Source organism: Diaphorina citri, unplaced genomic scaffold, assembly GCF_000475195.1.
Source record: "Diaphorina citri unplaced genomic scaffold, Diaci psyllid genome assembly version 1.1 scaffold11, whole genome shotgun sequence".
Taxonomy (NCBI): Eukaryota; Metazoa; Arthropoda; class Insecta; order Hemiptera; family Psyllidae; genus Diaphorina; species Diaphorina citri.
The window spans coordinates 274,894-293,493 of NW_007377450.1; the positions used below are offsets into that span (position 1 = coordinate 274,894).

Consider the following 18,600-nt stretch of genomic DNA (forward strand, 5'->3'; position numbering starts at 1 on the left):
TTCCTCTTTTCTTGTTCAATGTGATTCACCCGCCATTAATCTGCTATGGAATTAATAACATCAATAACAATTAGGTAAGGCTAACTTTTCTAGAGCCCCTAATGGTTAAACAGTAAAGGTGTCCACACATAGTCGATCGGCCATCGATCGACATCGCATCGCGACTGAATCGTAAACATATAGACGGCCGGTCGACTATGTTTGGACACACCTTAAGAAATAATTCAAGGTACACACGGTCAGCTTAATTAGCTTGGTTGGTAGCGCTAGGCCGCGGGTGCGATTCCCGCTCGGGGCGGATTTTATCCTGAAGGGAATGAAGGGATAAGGTTAGTTTTCGGAACTGCTGGCTTTCTCCTATCCTGTCTTCGTTCGCTCTTCGATTTCGGGTCGATAAGACCGTAGCAGTTACAGTTCCCACTATCAAACCTCTTCAAAAAAGGTACTCACATAAACAATAGGGGGTCCGCTGCATCAGCCTGGAGTCGAACTTGAGCGGTTACATTGTAGAATCGAGAGGCGATACACTTGATTGACCCGGCCAGAACGTACGCTAAAGAGGGCCGGTCCGTGAAGAATTCTAATTGGAGCACTTCGCAGTGGTGGGAACTAACATTACAAATGAAGGTTGAGCTCGTCTGAAATAGAATTCATTTAATTTATCAAGTTTCCATTTATTATTTTTACAACATTATAAAAGAACATACAAAATTCATATAAAGAAATATTTCATGTTTGAAATTTTACTGAGGAGCTTCAGGAACTGACAGGACTGTGAGGAACCTCTTGAAAACGTTGGGAGTTGAGGAATCACTTGAAAACGTCATAGGCCTCTTGAAAATGTTGTAAGGAACAGAAACATTATTTTATGACTTGTGGCATGTAGTTAACTACAATAACAATACCCTTGATGCTACTGTTCAGAATGTATGAATGTAACCATCAAGTAAACATTGAAAACTGAGCACTATCCATTGGAAACTGGACAATGGACCTTCGACACCATCTTGGATTTCTAATGGTTTAGTGCAGTATAGTACAGACACTTCCACTTCACCTAGAGTGGTTGAATCAATTCCCTCATTTTCCTTTAAAAGAGGCGAAATGAGCCTCAGAAGAAAGGAAATCGTATCAGTTTCTTAACGGAAAATACAACTTGATTGTCTGAAGACTTACTTGATTGTCTGAAGATTGTCCTTGCAAGGCATCATGGACGCCATCTAGGGTGGTCAAGAAAGCAAACAGGTCACCCCCTAGACACCGGAATGCCCTCTCTACTCCACCGTCACATTTTCGGATGAGCTCCTCTCCTAGCGCACCGAGAATCTCTTCTGGATTTTCTGCAAACAAAGAAGAGGGAATTTGAGAAGGTTATTCTAAATACAATTTGCAAAACAATATCTGCAGATAAGACAAAGTGTGATTATTCCATGATCGAATTACCTCTCGGATCTGTTTACTTACAGTGTTGATTACGTAAAATTGAATTCTGAAAAAGAAAGTCTTCTAACGAGTTCTGAGAATGTTCAATTTTGTCTCTTTGAAACCTCACAAAAAAGCGAAATTTGAAGGTGTGAGAATGTGTGGAATATTTGCACAAACGAACCTTCAACTTTATATCTTTAAAATCCTTCAGTATTTCCCATGAAATTTCTATTTACATCCCGATCTATTTTCCATCTTTCGTTTCAACACGTCAACTGCCCTGGGTTCAATTTCTTCTTTGAAGTCTTGTTTATCTTTCTTCTTCCTCTCATTCCGAGAGTTTGCTTTACGATTGTCACTTTTCCCCCCGCATTGTCTCTTAATTCCTTGCTTTATATTCCGTTTCCTATAGGTATTGTAGGGCATTTAGTTATTGACTTACTCAACACAAAGACAAATAAATTTAGAAAGTCCCAAAGTTCAGGAAGAGTATTTTTTTTTATTTTTTTTTTTTTTTTTTTCATCGAATTTGTTTTTCCGGTTCTGACTCCATTTTGAACGGAAATGTTTCGGAACAGATTGCAACAGGACCTGTGGCGTTTCAACTTATTTTGTCTCTTTGAAAATTTCATTAACTTTTACTTAAACGTACGTATTAGGTATTACTCAATTATATTTATTTAAACGTATTACGTGTCGTTCTATTAGCTATATGGTTACATTGTTTACCTCCAGAGTTTGCCCTACTTTTCACGTAGCAGCAAAAGTGTCAACACATTTTCTCAGGAGCTTCTTTTTTCTCTCTTTTATCATTCTGTTCATCTTGCACGTACTCCGGAAACAATTCAATTGATTTTCTTCTTCTTCCCTTTTTGTTCTCTCCTTCTCCTCCACCTTCTTTTTGTTCTTCCTTCAAAAGAATCTTAATGAGCACTACGTAATTATCTCGAGGTGCAGAGGTGGAGTAGGGTTCGCGACGGTGTCATTATAAGAGCTGGATTCGGTTTGTGACGAAGTGGAAGAGTAGATGAAGAATGTAAAGGAGGTTCACTATCAACATAGATTACCAATGGAGCTAATAAGAGTTGGTAGTTTGAAAAGATAGTAATTATTTGAAGGTAGGAGTAATTTATGGAGACTGTAATATCTAGCAGGTGTGGACAAAGTAGTTCGTGAATAATTATGGAGCTAATACTCGTCGGTATTTTGAAAATGAAGTAATTTGTAGATAGGAGTAATGACTGTAAGGTGTAATATCTAACAGGTATGAACAAAGTATGTAGCTCGTAAATTAGATCCATCCAAAAATAGTAGTAGTCGCGTCATTTTTCTATTTTTTGAAAATTTCAAGTTTTTAGTGCTTTTTAAATGAAAAATTTCAAAGTCGTCCCAAACCGGAGAGCGACACTCCGAGCTCTCCAAGAAGAAAATGTGATTCGGAAAGAAGGAAAATTTCCATTCCAGCATGCTGGGAATAATAAGAAAATTATTTTCTTCTTCCATTAAATCCATACCCAGTCGTGTAGTTTTATTGTTTAATAATTTCAATCACGTACTTCTTCCCTCTGCCCATTCCTCACACCTAAATCCCTTCCCTTTTACCTTTTTTCCTCCCTTCCTCTCTCTCTCTCGCTCTCTCTCCCTCTCTCTCTCTCTCTATCTCTCTTTCTCTGCCTCTCTCTCTATTTCTTATGCTCTCTAGAAAATCCTCCCTTCTTCCTCTCTTTTCTCTTCAAAGAATGTGCTTTCACATATTCTTGCCTTAGTGTTCGTATTCTTTTCTCATAGGTACCTATACCTACCTCTTTCTCGTATATTATTCGTTCACTTATTTTTTAACCCTTATCTTGATCATTCTCAGTTTGATAGATCTACGTTTCTTCTTTCTCTCCTTCCTTCTATTGGTTTCTCTCTCTCTCTCTCTCTCTCTCTCTCTCTCTCTCTCTCTCTCTCTCTCTCTGGATGATATCTAGGTATGAAAATCAAATAATATAGTGTAGATTATGGTACACAGGTACGATTGAAATAGGAATGGCTAAAGATAATTTGAATATGGAAGTAAATTTTACTCGTATTACCTATTACATGTTATAATAGTTTTTTTTGTATCATCTCAATTCTTGGTACCATTTTTTCTATAGTCACTAATTTCATCATTATACATATAATTTCATTCTTCATTGTGCATACAAACATGTTACCTATTTTCTCATGTCATATTAATAGCATTCACTAACGGATGGATCCAAGGGTTAATTCTGAATTTCCTTTTCTTATTACTCCTTTTATCTTGGATTTTCTTTCACTTCTCCAGTAGTTGTGTTTACGTCGTAGGTAGGTATTATTTAGGTACTCTTTAATCTCTTACTTTCGTCCATATTTCCTTCGGTTAATTACCATTTCTCATTCTGTTTTTATGTCTCTCGCGCTTTACATTCCTGGTTCATTCCTTAAGTTCATCAGGTGCCGAGTTGTTTTTTCTGTATTGTTCGTAATGTTGTGTGTTCTCTTCTTCTGTTTTGTACGGGTTTCAGGGAAGACTACCTATTGCTGTTTGAACTTCAAGAAAGAGCAAGGATGACTTTATAGGATGAATTGTTCCCATCTATACGTTGGTACTTCAAGTATTTCTAATAAAAGTATGTACCTAATAACAAACAGAACTGTAGAATTTTCAAACCGGACAGCTTATAAACCTGGATCATGATTTAAAGACCCTACGGTATACCAATCAGAACACAAACCAATCAACAAGTAGGTATTCCCCAAATGAATCAACTATCATATTATTAATAAACGCGAAATTGGAAATAGTCAAATTTTACAAAAATCTACTCGAAAATGCAACCAGCAACAATGCCCCTACTTCATCCCACTTTTCATATTTGTAAACAAGCTCTCTTTGAAGCTTTTCTGCTCTTTCTACAACACTACCGCTACTTTATTAATAACCTCTCATAAAGCATTTCTTTTTTAATTAAAAATATTGATTAATAACTTGGTTTAAACTCGCTCGTCTTAATTGTTTAAAAAAATTACCGTCTCCATTTTTTTTTCGCCATTTCTTCTTTCCCTGTACTTATTTTTCATAATTAATTACTTTCTTGCTGACTAAGGAGGATTTCTTTTCCTCATCCACTCTCTTGGTTATTTTCCCTTCTCCCTGTATCTCTTTGATTAGTGGTGTAGATGATAAAGAGTCAGAAGTTTATTAAAACAAGGAAGTGAGGGAAGACGAGAACATCTTGCCAATATACGTCTGTGAATATTCATTAACGCTTTGATATTTTTCCATCACTGTATCAATAATAGTGTGTTTTGTATGTAGATATTTCAGACATTTGTTTGGGAACACAAAGTTTTTACTGGGCTTTTTAGGGAGGGAGAAAAAAAATCCTGTATAAAAATTTGTGCTCGAAGAATGTGAAAACAATGAATACGTAGGGAAGCATTATAATAACAAATATGATGACTTGAGAGGGATTTTGTCATGGAATGAAAAAGAGAGACAAAGAAGGTGATGAAGAAGAGAAGGCAAAAGGATCAAGTACCTAAGTAAGGCCTAACAGATAAATCAAAAAGGAGAAAAAAAGTTAAGCTCATGAAAATGAAGCTAATAAATCTGACTAACGAAAAGAAAAAAGTTGGGAAACGAAATAAAGGAAGTAAACAAACTGTAAAGTTGTGCCATTTTCGGTTCTTAACTACTCCACCAAGCTCCCCCTCTTTGTGGTTTGTCCCTTCTGGAGGCCACTTGTTCTTATTTTTATCAACACTAAAGAAAAAGAAGGAGGAGGAGGAGGAGGAAAAGAAGAAGAAGAAGAAGAAGAAGAAGAAGAAGAAAAAAAAAGTAAAAAAAAATCTGAACTGTTAACATAGAAAACACGAACATTTCTTTTCCTACTTTCAAACTAAAAAGTTGACCAACTTGGCACAACATGCTATTTTTGACTGGCTCCAGTAAAATGATTGACCTCCCCCATTGAGGTCATTCCCTTTTGAGATGCTAATTTACCTCCAAATCTTGTGGGTGTTTTTAAAGTTTCATTTTTTTTTATTTTATTATTATGGGGCGGGGGATTGATGATGGAATGTTTTCTAGCATGGTAATTTCGTATTTCAGAATAGATGGTATCATTATTAATTTTCTATGGATACGTTTACCAAAAAGGGGCCATTTTCAAAGAAGTTCACAAAGAGGCTGAGCAACTGAGTACTCTGTAAATTTAGCACTTTATTCAGCCACCACCAGATTGCCTCGCCCTCAATATTAAATTTACATTAAATTACACCCAGGTATATTCATTCATACATAAGTAGACATAAATTTCCGTGGAGTTTCCTTCAGAATAAACACCTCCAAGCTTAGAGGCATTGTTCAAAATATTTCGAACATGAAAGCGGAGGTCTTATCACAACGGAAAGAGTCTTAACAGATTTCTCTAGCGAAGGTACTGGCACTTTGCATTTGCAAAGGGCTTAGATGAGTTTATACAGGAGAGTGGAAAGCTTCGCTCACTGTACTAAAACAATTGAGGAGAATGCACTTCATATTATTATTATTATTATTATTATTATTATTATTATTATTATTATTATTATTATTATTATTATTATTATTACTTCTCGTTTTTCTCATATACTCTCTCCTCCTACCTCCCATAATATACACTTTTCTCCTTCTCCCATAATATACTCACACCCTTTCCTCCTCCTTCCCATAATGTACTCTTTTCTCTCCTCCCTTAATTCCTCTATCCTCCGCCTCTCATAAAATTCTCTCTCCTCCTTTCCATAATACTAAGGGTACTAAGGGTACACCCTCTGTCTTCTCCCTCCCATTTACTTTCTGCCTTTCCTCCTCATTCCTATAATATATTCCCTCCCTTTCCTCCTCCTTCCCTTATACACTTTTCTTCTCCTCCGTCTCCTCCTCCCTCACAAAAGATACTTATTTGCCTTACCTCCTCTCCCTTTTCGTCTACTCAAACAGATGACCGTATATTGGAGAGTCCTTTTTAGTAATTTAGTTACATTTCAGTAGGTTACCAAAGTTACGAGTGTGTACATACATACCAAAGTTTTAGGTCAAAAAAAAAAAAAAACGACTTAACCAGTATAATATTAATGCTAAATGGTTTTATTATGAATGCCCAAAAAATTATCGAGTATTTTTCGTTTGTCATGATGCCATTAGTATTTCAGGGCTTCAATTGGCCCTTGCCCTGGCTACAATTGGAATCGGCCCTGCCAGAATACAGGGACAGTCTAATATACTGCAAACTTATGGCTCAATTTTCTGACAACCATCATCATAAGAAACAGAGCCAGGATGTCTCGGTTGACATCAGACGTGACAGGAAACCGGGGGGGAAAATAAGGGATTAGAATTCCGACGACAATTTCATCCTTAGTTTGCATTTTGCATCTGAAACAGAGCAATCCTCAGCTGCCAGAGAAAAAGATATTATTTTTGTCTTGCATACTGATATTACTGATCCTCTTTTCCACGAAGGAAGAAGTAGGAAAAAAGTTGAACTAAAAAAAAAATAATAATAATAATAATAATAATAATAATTAATTTAAAAAGAAGAGAAGAAAACCCCCATTTCTCATACTCTTGAAATTTTATGAGCAAACAATAAAATACATTTTTCATCAGGGAAAAACAACGGGAATTTTTTTGTCCTCGTGCTTTTGTTTTTTTCGGGAACTTTTTCTTTGTCATTTCTTTTCTATTTATCTTTTCCATATTGTACGTTGTTGCGGTAATTTTGTTTTTCTTTTCCGGGTCGGAAAGGAGGAGGAGGGAGGAAGGAGAGGAGGAGGAGGAGGAGGAGGAGGAGGAGGAGGAGGAGGAGGATTTTTTTGTTTCTTATCAAGCGCCAAGTTTGACGCACTTCTTCATCCTGGTCTTGAGGTCTTGATCTCTTCTTTGTTTCCTGCTTCTTTGTTGTTCTCAGTTACAGTTGATAGTATACTCTTGAGGCCTTGAGGATCAAGGGGATGTAAAGTTTTAGAGGGTTCGTCCGATTCTCCAAAAATTAGACTTAGTTTTAGAGAAATATAAAGTTAGGTATTCCAAAAGGATTGTTGCTATGGAGTAATAGACGTCGCGTCGCTTTCACTCGATTTACTTTAAGGATTCTTTCGGCTCCATCAAGTGGATTAAGGCTATACGACGTATAGTATACGTAGTTCCGTACAAGTTCATTGAAATAGATAAGATATTAGATACAAATGATAACTAAAGGAAACATCAAAGAACAAAAACAAAAGACTAACTTTAACTTATTTTGTACAAAATTGTTCCTCAATAAAGAAGAGAAAAATAGTTCACAAAATTTTCTTTTTATTGAAAAGTTTTTCTTCAATGTTTCTCTTCTAAATAAAGATTTTATTTTTGTTTTTATGAAAAGCAAACTTGGGATTATCAAGTAATAAGGGAGAAAATAAAGGAGATAGAAAGCAGAAAAGAAATGAAAGTTGCCAGTGAAAGCTTCTGCTGTTAAAAGATTTCCGATCCGAGGAAAAAAGGTTTCAAAGTATTGGAAAAGGCTTTTTAGATTAGAGGCTGTAGAGGACAAATTTATTTTATGTGTGTGCTAGCTGATCTCAAATGTTGCTTCTCCATTGAGTGGTTTGTTTTTAGTTACTGAAAAACTTCCATTAGTGAAATAAACTGTTCAGATACGTAGGTGTTTTCCCAAACTTAGTACCCGGACAAGGGAAGTAATATCTAGGAGGTCATTAGAGGATTACAAGTAATGGTAATGGATTTCTAGGTTTCTATTTCGTATCTCACCAACCACACAAGAAAACCAACATTGAAACGTGTGAATGCTGCTATTGAGTATGAGATAAAAAGATTCAGAGTAATGTACATTGCATAGGAAACGTATAAAAGTCTTCCGGCTAAGCCACAATAATTGTGTTAAGAGCTATTTTAAGCACAGGAATACAGTGTGATCGGATTTTTTCCAAGAACAAGCCTAACCTATTTTTATCGAAGACTTACGGGACTTTTGATGCAAATTCGAAAGTTTTTCGTGCACCTGGGTTTGCGTAAAAGCCCCTAAAGTGGTTTCAACATGAGACTTAGGAGTTATTTAGGATTGTTCTACCTTGTTTACCATCAGCAAAAACTCTCTAAGGTGAAAATTTTCTAGCAAATAATGCACAGAAAGCAAAATTTCCAACAACTCTATGGTTTTCCAAGTATTCTTCACTGTGATTATGTTTCCATTACGCTAATGTTCAGGAGAACAATCTATTACTGTAGCTACTTGAGCTTCACCCTATGTTTTCCTGGTGAATTTCCTGCTGACTCACAAGATTAAGAGCTTTCAAGTTGTGTCGGCAATGCCAGCCCCCCTTTTCTCACCACAAATTTTGCCTCTCCCTACCTCCTTTTCCTTCGTTGCTTTCCTAATGCTTCCCCAGTTTCCGTTCATCCACAAGTCTCCCTCCTTTTGTTGATTTTGTGTAGGAATTTCTTCTATTCGTTGGTATTATGACGAACGTTCCACATTTTCGTTGTTGATGTGTAGAGGAAATGATGTGTGGCGGAGACGTAATATATGTTTTCAATTTTTCTTCTTGTGCTCAAGGGCCTTGTGGGATGAGGGGAGCTTGAGGGACACAATAATAATGGAATAGAGGGAATTTTGTTTGCCGGCTATACACACAATATGGTGTGCTCGTATAATATGAATTACGTACATGTGACTAGCTTAGGCGTTTCATTTTTGGGTAATCGAAAAAAAGTACCTTGCTATTGAGGTCCATATTTATACTAAGACCGCTGAAATCCAATACTGAAATTGATGATCGTTGATGTGTTAACATTATGTTCCTAGATTTGATGATTATAGTACAATAGAAGGTAGATCTAGGATTCTAGGTAGTTATTTCTAAGAAATATGTAGTAATCAATATTCACTCAGCAGCTGTTTAAACTTTCCACTTACCACCGTCTTTGCTGATTAGATCTACTAGGTCCTCGAGAAAATGGTAGCTATTGTCTGAAACATCTGAGGGTAGCTGGGATCTGAAACAAATAAATCAGACCGAACGTTCAGTGAACAGTAGACTCGTAATCAGGTGGGTTGGGGTTCGAATCGCAGTGGGGACTTGAAAATGAAGTAGTGTATTTTCGAGGTGACATGTGTAAAAGTTTTGGCTTCAAAAGTTCAAACAAAAACAATTAAAATACACCTTTTTAGTCCAAAGTTTACTAATGAACCCTTCTTCCAAGAATGGCCAAGTTTTCAATGGATCACTGATGTTAAGCAACGCTGTGCATGGTTGGTTGTTGGTTGACTCTATCACCCTGTATACGTAGACAGACATGTCAGATAATATTATTGATAGGGTCGATGTATACTCTGTTGAGAGGTACGTACCCAATACTTTTATTACTGTCCAAAAACTTCAGATATTATTTTTTCATACCTCTCTATTCCTCCTTTATTGCCTCTCTCTCTCTCTTTCTCTTCTAGTTCTTATTATATTCCAGTTCAAAGTTTCCATATGAATAAGTAATATTCTGGCAAAGAGCCCACTCTACACTTTACTATGCAGCACATCCTTCCCTTTCTCTCAATCCTGCTCCCTCCTCGTAATCTACTCTCTCCTTCTCGTTTTTCTCATATAGGTTTATGCTGACATCTGACATTGTAATTGGATTTTTACCATTCTATCTCCTGTACAGTCCTGGAGCACCTCATTCTTAATCTTGCTTAGTCAAATGTAATTCCTTGCTTTACAGTTAAGAAAGGAAGAAAATCTGCAAGGAAGACAAGGTACATCTTCCTACTTCCTAAAATGTAGACACAGAGAAGAGAGAACCTATTTCTCGTTTGCTTTAATTTTCTCCTGCACATGGTTCTATACACTATACAGAAAGGTGACGACATTATAACCATCAGAGCTTTCCTTCTTTTCTGAATGATTTGAACCTGAATTTGACAAAAAATCAAAACTAGATTTTCGATATGACCAATCAACCAGCAGTATGTAAATTCTGGGATCGCTTCACAACACGATAACGTCAACAACATGTATGACTCCGATACTCCAAAGCTGAAAAGCCATGGGAAAGTATCCAATGAATGCCCTAGAACAGAGTCTATTTCTACAATGCAATCTGTTTATTATGCATGAGACACGAACAAGAGACAATTACACGTTACCTACAAGGTGTAATTAAGTTAAATAATAAACCTTGGTTAATATTCACTGTACAAATGAAGTTCTCTATCCATTATGCATACCTCCGTAGTGTGTTCCTTGTAATATTGGGGAATTCGGTCCTTAAACCTAATAATTGAGACCTAATAATTCAGCAGTTTGGTGTTGCCTATTGGTGTTTCCTGCGAAAATGATATTAAATATGAGTAATAATTATTATTGTTGTTTTTAACGTTTCCGTCAGCATCAGTATCACAATCCCGTTTCTATATCCAGGATCTTCGCCACTGCCACGGGATCAGTCCAATGATGAGTAATTATTAGCCTGCCTTGGAAATCATTTGTAATTCCCTGCCCCATAATTGGAAACGGGGGGCTTTCCCCTCACAATAAAGAAACACAACAACGGCAATTTCCCCTGCCATCTCACATCCCCACCTATTTTGCTCTAAGGCCAAACTCCCGTCATCAAAGTTGACATGTGAGGGATGAGAGCCAATGTTCTAGATAGAGACTCCATCATAAGAGTTTGTTTACATGTTCCAGAATGCAGAAAAAAAAGTTTTTTTCCCCAGTGCTTTTTGCTTCGTATTTCCGATATTAAGTCCAAGTGTTGGAAGACAGCCAAAAGCTTGGCATAATATTGCAAGATATTTCGTACAGTGACATACTTATGGATAAACTTTCGTCTGAGAGAGAGAGAGAGAGTTGGGGGAGTGTGTATCTTATTGTGTATTCTGAGAATGTAGAAATATGAGTGTGTATCTAGCTATCTACCATACTCGTACTATGTGAGCGTGCATTTTCAAACAGATGCACAAACAGCCCGTACTCGGTCGCATTTCATTATTTTAATAAGAGAGGCCTTCTTTACTTTCGAGTCTGTTATCTTTAGCCTGTGTATGATTATATTGATGAGGCTTAGTGGATTATGAGGCGTTCTATTAACATAGGTACACAAGAATTCATTTAGGATAAGAACTATGGTTGTTTTGGTATTCTGGTGAGATAGAAATAGAGAGAAAAGATGACCTTTTTTTTTTCAACAGACTGTGTTTTGCGTTGCGTACCAGAGAGCATCAAAAATGGCTGCTGAATCCCTCCAAGAGACTGTTTTCACACGTACTCCACCCTCACTCAACTTTTTTTTTCTTTTTTTTTACCCTTGTCATGATTGACAATCGAGGTAGTTTGGAAGTGCTGCAAACATGATCATTATTTCCAGTAATGTCCAGAAAGGGCGGACCCTTTTTGTGTCTGCGTGAAGAGGAGACATCCTGTCTAAATGTATTATGTTTATTTTATCAGGGAAATAAATGAGAACTCTCTCTTTTTTTCCACCTCCTCCTCTTCCTCTCCTCCTCCTCCTTCTCTCTCTCTCTCAGAACTCACTCTCTGTAAGACCTCTTTCTCACTCTCTTATTAGGAGAAGAATGCTTCTCACTTTCACAACTTACGCGAAACTTTTGGGCAACGGGAAAGTTTTTAAATTATTCAAACTTCTGACTGCCTTTTGCTTCTCCATTTCTCTCTCTCTTTCTTCCTTCTTCTTTCACCTCCATTTCTCTCTCTCTCTCTCCCTCTCTTCCTTCTTCTTTCATTTCCTTCTCCTTTCTCTCGCTCTCTTCTCTCTATTTTTTGTCATATTTCGCCATCCCTATTTTTCTTTTTTTTTCTTTCTCCCCTCTCCACCGTTTTCAAACTTTTGTCATTTTGATGTGGAGATTGTTGATTTTGTCCCTTCCCATCTTCCCAATATACTGAACACACACTGGCCCCAGATATTTGTTATAGTGTGTGATAAATATGTGGAAAAAGTCCCCATTTTCCACTTGTTTTCCACGGTCTTTTGATCCTTATTCAGACGATATAGTCTGAGGAAAAGCTGCGTTAAGGTCCTACTCCTGACTAGGTTGGTCAACAGGAGGGCGTAGGTTCAATTCCAGCCGAGGTATGAACATTTTTGTTCTCAGCATTATTTGAGAATTTGACGACAATACTGGTAGCGGCCTTCGACCTACTGCTGGGGAAAAGGGAAAGACTGGGGTCTATTTTTGTAAATTTTGTACCCACATTTCTTGTAAATTTTTTGTCCAATAGAACTTTTAGATAGAAAGATCATGTTTACAAAAAGGCTTCTTTTTCTTTCCCGCATATACCGCAATCTCTGTTTTTCTGTTTCTCCCTTCCTCGTCTCATCTTCTTTATTACTCTTTCTCTTTCTATAACCATTTCTCTCTTTCTCTCTCTCTCTCTCTTTCTCTCTCTCTCTCAATAAACGTTTTCATTTTCCCAGTAAATAATGTATCAGCAATTTATCCCTTGGGAATGTTTTCAGTAGCGTCTTAACGGTTATTATCCGCTCGACAAAGTTCTCGATACCTTCATGCAATATTCAACAGTAAAATAAATGGACATGTTATATTCAACGGCGAATGGAAGGTCATGGTATGCTCAAAGAGACGGTCATTTTACTTGCATAAAAAGCCATTTTATAGTCAAAGAGAGATGGTTCTAAAAATGGTCATTTTACAGTCAAAGTTGTAAGGAAAGTGCATAAAAGGGTATTACATCAGAAATTCAGAACTATAGAATTATTATTACCTGAATTTCAATTTTCACCTTTATATCGGAAAGTATGGAATTTGGATTTTCATTAGAAACCTCAAAATTGGGTCAGCGCACATTTCTATTGCAGTGAAATGAAGATGCGACTTTTTTTACTCTTCATTCTTATCATGTTGTTTTCTTGCTCTTTGCACCCAATGTGTAGGTTCCTTGTTTTGTATCCTCTTTAGGAAAAAAAAAAAAAAAAAAAAAAAAAAAAAACCCCAAATTTCGTTTCAAAGTTAGGATAGGTAGGTATACCTATCTAAATAGAAGAGGGGGAAAAAAGATCACAACGTGGTGTGAAATCAAGCTGCATATTATTAATGTTTATTGCACTTTTTTCCCTTGCTAAGGGACTGAGGCGACCATAAACCAGGAGATGGAAGGTGAAATTAAAGTCTTCCCGCCGGGAAATCATTAGCACCGTAACCCTGATTAGTTTACTTAATGGAGTTTTGTGTTTTTCTGGGTTGACTCCCTGGTTTTTGATCGTCAGTGCAGGTGCTTCAGGAGGGACACTAAGTACACCGAGAAGGGAAGTCACAAAAAGGTCAAAAAGCCTAAAAAAAAAAAAACGAAATGCAAAGGAGGGAATCAGGATATAATGGAATAAAATTATAAAATTTATTTTGGGCAAAAAGGACTAGAAAGTAGAAAAGATCGAAATTGAAAATAATGACTGAGAGGAAATAATTCCTTTCAACAGAAATGACCTAATGTGCGTTGTGCGTCCACAACTCCATACTAAGAGTAGTGGATTATGGCATTTTCCCCCGAAAAGTCAAACTAGAAACTAATGGTAGGTCATTATTTTCTAGTCTTATACAGACCATTTCGATCCTTTCTAATGCTTCTCCTTCAAATCATGCTTCTATTGCTCTTATTGGTGGCGCCACTGTTTAGGTTGCCCTAAGAGCAGGAAGAGAAGTTATTTTCAGGAGCATATCTGTAATTTGATTAGCGCAATTCAACCAAATTGAAACGTCAGATGTGGGTCTCCCCCACGTAGTTTTTGTCTGTATGGGTTCATATAGTACCTATCATAGGTTTGATTACAAATTTACTAGCAAACAGAGCTAGCTGAGTAACTTTTAGGACTCATGAGGGCGTATGCCTACTATTTTCATAGAAGTATGATTTGGAAGCATACATAGTTAGATAATCACCAATGTAGAAGTTTGCTGCATTTATATCTTTCCAATCATTCGACCAATCCTATCGCCTATTGTGTTATCTGCTGATCTTCTATTTAAATACAAGGAAGCCTCATTATACCCAGGTACTTAATGTTATTCAACAATTCAACATGAACTCATTACTAAACCTACTTGTTAGAAGTACCCCACACTTGTAAGCTATTTTGCTCGTTATAGCTAGTTTTCCCTTTCAAACTCTATAGAGATAAAGAGCCCTTCATGCTATTAATCTCGAACTAAATCCCTTCGATAAATACCTACATATATATATGTATATATTTTAACAGGAAATCGGGAGCCTCCTAAAAGTTGATAGGATGGAATTTGTTTTGATACCGATATCGTATCGACATTGGCGGAGTAGCTCATTGTAGCTTAACGTTAAATACCCTTCTACCAACTCAATTTTATCAACGTATAGATCTCGGGAAAAAATACGGGGGAAGAAGTGGCTCCATAACGACATCTCACTATGTCTCCCTCAGGAAGATGTCATCTGAAATTAATATCCACTCGTAATTCCAACGGAAAAGAAAAACGTCAACCAAGTTCTCGGTAAACGTCCACTGATGTCCATCATCACCGTCTCCTCCATTTAACTGTCAACTGGTTAGCTTTGTCATCTCTTTTGTATCAGGTGGGGTAGGAAAATGAAATCATTTATCTCATATATTCTGCCCCCCTTTTCCGGCAGCAGTCAACATCTTCCGTGCTTTCAACGAGGGAAAGTGAGGGGGGAGGAATATAATGGAAAACCACAAATCAAAACAATGCTTCCTTCTTCTCCCCCTCCGCTCCCTTCTGAATGATTACGTCATTGGTTTATGCTGATTTCAAAGTTTCTCTTGAAATTGAATCAATTTTCCGAAAGGTTTTGTTGAAAGTTTCAAATTTTTTATTAGCAACTCAGCAAGAATTTTATGACGGTTTATTTTTATTTTTGTTCTGTTTCAACAAACTCTCTTTCTTTCCCCCCCTTCTCTCTCTCTCTCTCTCTCTCTCTCTTTCTCTCTCTCTCTTCTGTCTCTAGTTTCTCTCTTCATTTCCATTATTTCTTTCATTTTCATCTTCGTCTCATTCTTTGGCCCCATTTCAAGCAGATGCCACGTGCTATTATCAGTATGGAAATCTAGGTGAGAAGGTAGTGAATTCAGAATACAAACTAGAAATACTAATTATTCCTTTATTAGGGTTGGGCTACAGGATAAAATCTATAGGGATGATAAGGTAGATGCAAGATATTGGGCTATAGATATCCTGCCTGACTTTCATACTTTACATAGGTACCTACTTGCAAATATTAAAAAAAAATCACAAATTACAATCTTTCAAAAATTATCTTTCCCAAATTACAATCGTTCAGGTATCACAAACCTTCACAAATTCTAATCTTTCGCACATCACAGTCTTTCACAAAGTATACAATCTTTCAAACATTTCAGTCTTTCACACAATATAGAATTTCAAAATTACACATTAAAAACTTTCAAATATTAGGTACTGACTTTCGCACATTTTTTTACAATCTTCTATGAATGTACTTCGAGGAACCGAACACACACATTAATTATTTAATGTCGCAAACGCCGTTTCCTTCTTCAGTTCTATTCAGAAAACATCACAATCACGTAAATTGCATTTTGATTTCGAAATGCAATTACTTTACAAATTTTTCTACAGGGTGCTAGTAGTTGGAGTTATTACTTTATTAGTTGACTTTGTTGCTACATTTTTTTTTGTACACACAATACCTATGGGTATAGATTATTCCTCCCTACAATCCCACATGAGTGATCATAATATATATGTTGTAATAAATCTGCCTTGGGGTGTATTTTTATGTTTCCTGAACGAATTATAGTTAGGTTATGTACTTACTTTTGTAGCTATGAATAAAGCTGCAATACTCACCTCTATAATTTACGAGTACCGGGTATATCTTTGCTTTATATTTCTGCTTGCTCGATCTTTTATTACCCTGTTCGTTTCACATTCCCGAACATAAATAGTTCCCTTAAATGGAAAAAATCTCTTTACCATCATCGTTTTCCAATTTCCGACTAACCTTTTCTTCCAATTGGATTACCACATAATTCTTTTCCTAATGTTTCCTGTCGATCAATTTTCCGAGTGCACTTTTGGCGAATTTTCCTCATTCTTTTTTCTTCATTATGTTGGAAATGAAATAATCGAATTAGAGGAACTGACTTCATTGTTTCAAGATGTCCTAGTTTCTTCCCCTTCAAGCATTAATTTATTTTCAAGTATCCTTACTCCTTTTTGTTGCTTCCTTTTTAAATGAAAATGCATTTTCAGCAAATAATATCTACGAGTATGTAAATCTAGACAATATTTTCAGGACTTTTTAATTTATTTGCAAGCTATACGAGTAGCTTGCAAAAAAGTATACTTTATTTAGCTCTTTTTCAGCATTTTTCAAATTTAATTTTACTGAATTATTCAGACTCCCGTTGAGTCTTGTTCTTGTTGTAATTTACGGATTTCACGCTCTGTTTAACACATGCACTGAAACTGGAAAATTCTAAACATTAATTTATTAGTCATAAATTAGCATTTGGAAATATTTTTACTTCCGGAGCTAATAAAAATATGCATTTCTCTTTCTCTCTTCTTCGCGCTCTCTATCTCTCGCCCTCGCTCTCTCTTCCATTTCCATACCTCCTTTTCTTTCTCTCTCGTCTATCAGTCTCTGTGTTTGTGGTCCCTCTTTCCCTATCTATGTACTTACTTTATCTTCCAGACCTCCTTCTTTTCCGGATCATTTTATTTTCTCTATTATACCTGTTTACAGGTGATGTGGACACTTTGCAACACAATTACAATAAATGGGGTCACCCTATATAATAGTAATACTGGTGGAAATTGAATAGTAGGTACTGTTGCGTTGTCTGCTCAAATTTTCAAAATACGTGAGCATCCAATTGAAAAAAAGGTAATGCGATAGAAAATGAAAAAAAAAAAAAAAAAAAAAAAAAAAAAAAAAAAAAAAAAAAAAAAAAAATTTTACTGCTGACTGTGTGTGAAGATATTCATCCTATTCCCGTATAGGATGAGCAAGGTCGTTACTTAGTACCTAATAGGTACCTCTACCTACCCCATTTATGATTTTTTTTTTAAGAGTTTTGACAGAGGGAACTGTAACTGCTATGGTCTTATCGTCCCGAAATCGAAGAGCGAAGGAAGACAGGATAGGAGAAAGCCAGCCTTTCCGCGAACGAACATTATCCCATCAGGATAAAATCCGTCTCGGGCGGGAATCGAACCCGCGGCCTAGCGCTTACAAGACAGACGCACTACCAACTAAGCTGGCCCATTAATGATTTTTCCCCATTCATCAGCAAAATATTCGTCTAGCACCAATTGACATAACTTTATTACTCTCCATTAAAATCAAATAATATTTTTTGCAAATACCTATCCATTTATTTTCACAGGTGACTCTGCCTCGTTGTTCGCAAAAACAACTGTACAATCTCCCTATCTTTAACCCGTTGATGTAGGATCCATATCTGGATGTAGGATCCATCCCTCCATTCTAGTCTACAGGCAGAATGGAGGAGTTGCAATTGGGAAAATATTATTGATAAAATGTCCGAAAAAGCAACTTTAAAAGGGCGAAAATTCAATTTTTAATTGCCGTTCTAATGAAAAAGTTCAAAGAGTTGTGACGTCAGATTTCACGTCAAAATGCGCAGAACAGTGTTATTGTTAGTGAAGATGACAAAACAGAAAAAAAGAGAGCTGATCATTATAAGATAATATAAGAGAACAAAAAATAAAACAAGGTACGAGTAAATTTATTGATTGATGAGAAACATAATAATAGTAAAGAAGAAGACGAAAGAAGGAAGGAGGAAGACGAAGAATGGAGGAGTTGCAATTGGGAAAATATTATTAATAGGTCGATTCCTACGTAAAAAGTTGTGAAAAATCCAAATCTGAGGTCCAAACTCCGAAAAAGTAACTTTTAAAGGTCGAAAGTTCAATTTTTAATTGCCGTTCTAATGAAAAAGTTCAAAGAGTTGTGACGTCAGATTTCACGTCAAAATGTGCAGAAACGCTTGCGCACACTTTAAAACATCACCCAAGTAAGCGCAATTGATCTATTATTGAAAAATTCAGATTGTGTTTAGCCAGTCTAGTGACCTTGGTTGGT

The 18,600-nt window shown here is 36.4% G+C and overlaps 1 protein-coding gene across 1 annotated transcript in view; it reads right to left on the reverse strand.

Annotated features, from left to right (window-relative positions):
- Nucleotides 1-18,600, reverse strand: part of LOC103506302 (head-specific guanylate cyclase) — a 164,946-nt gene that overhangs the window by 67,110 nt on the left and 79,236 nt on the right. The window contains exons 3-5 of the mRNA XM_017442885.2: nucleotides 9,396-9,475; nucleotides 1,177-1,340; nucleotides 451-638 (exon numbers count right to left, since the gene is read on the reverse strand). The gene's annotated coding sequence lies outside the window, so the exon portion shown is untranslated. The remainder of the gene's footprint in view (nucleotides 1-450; nucleotides 639-1,176; nucleotides 1,341-9,395; nucleotides 9,476-18,600) is intronic.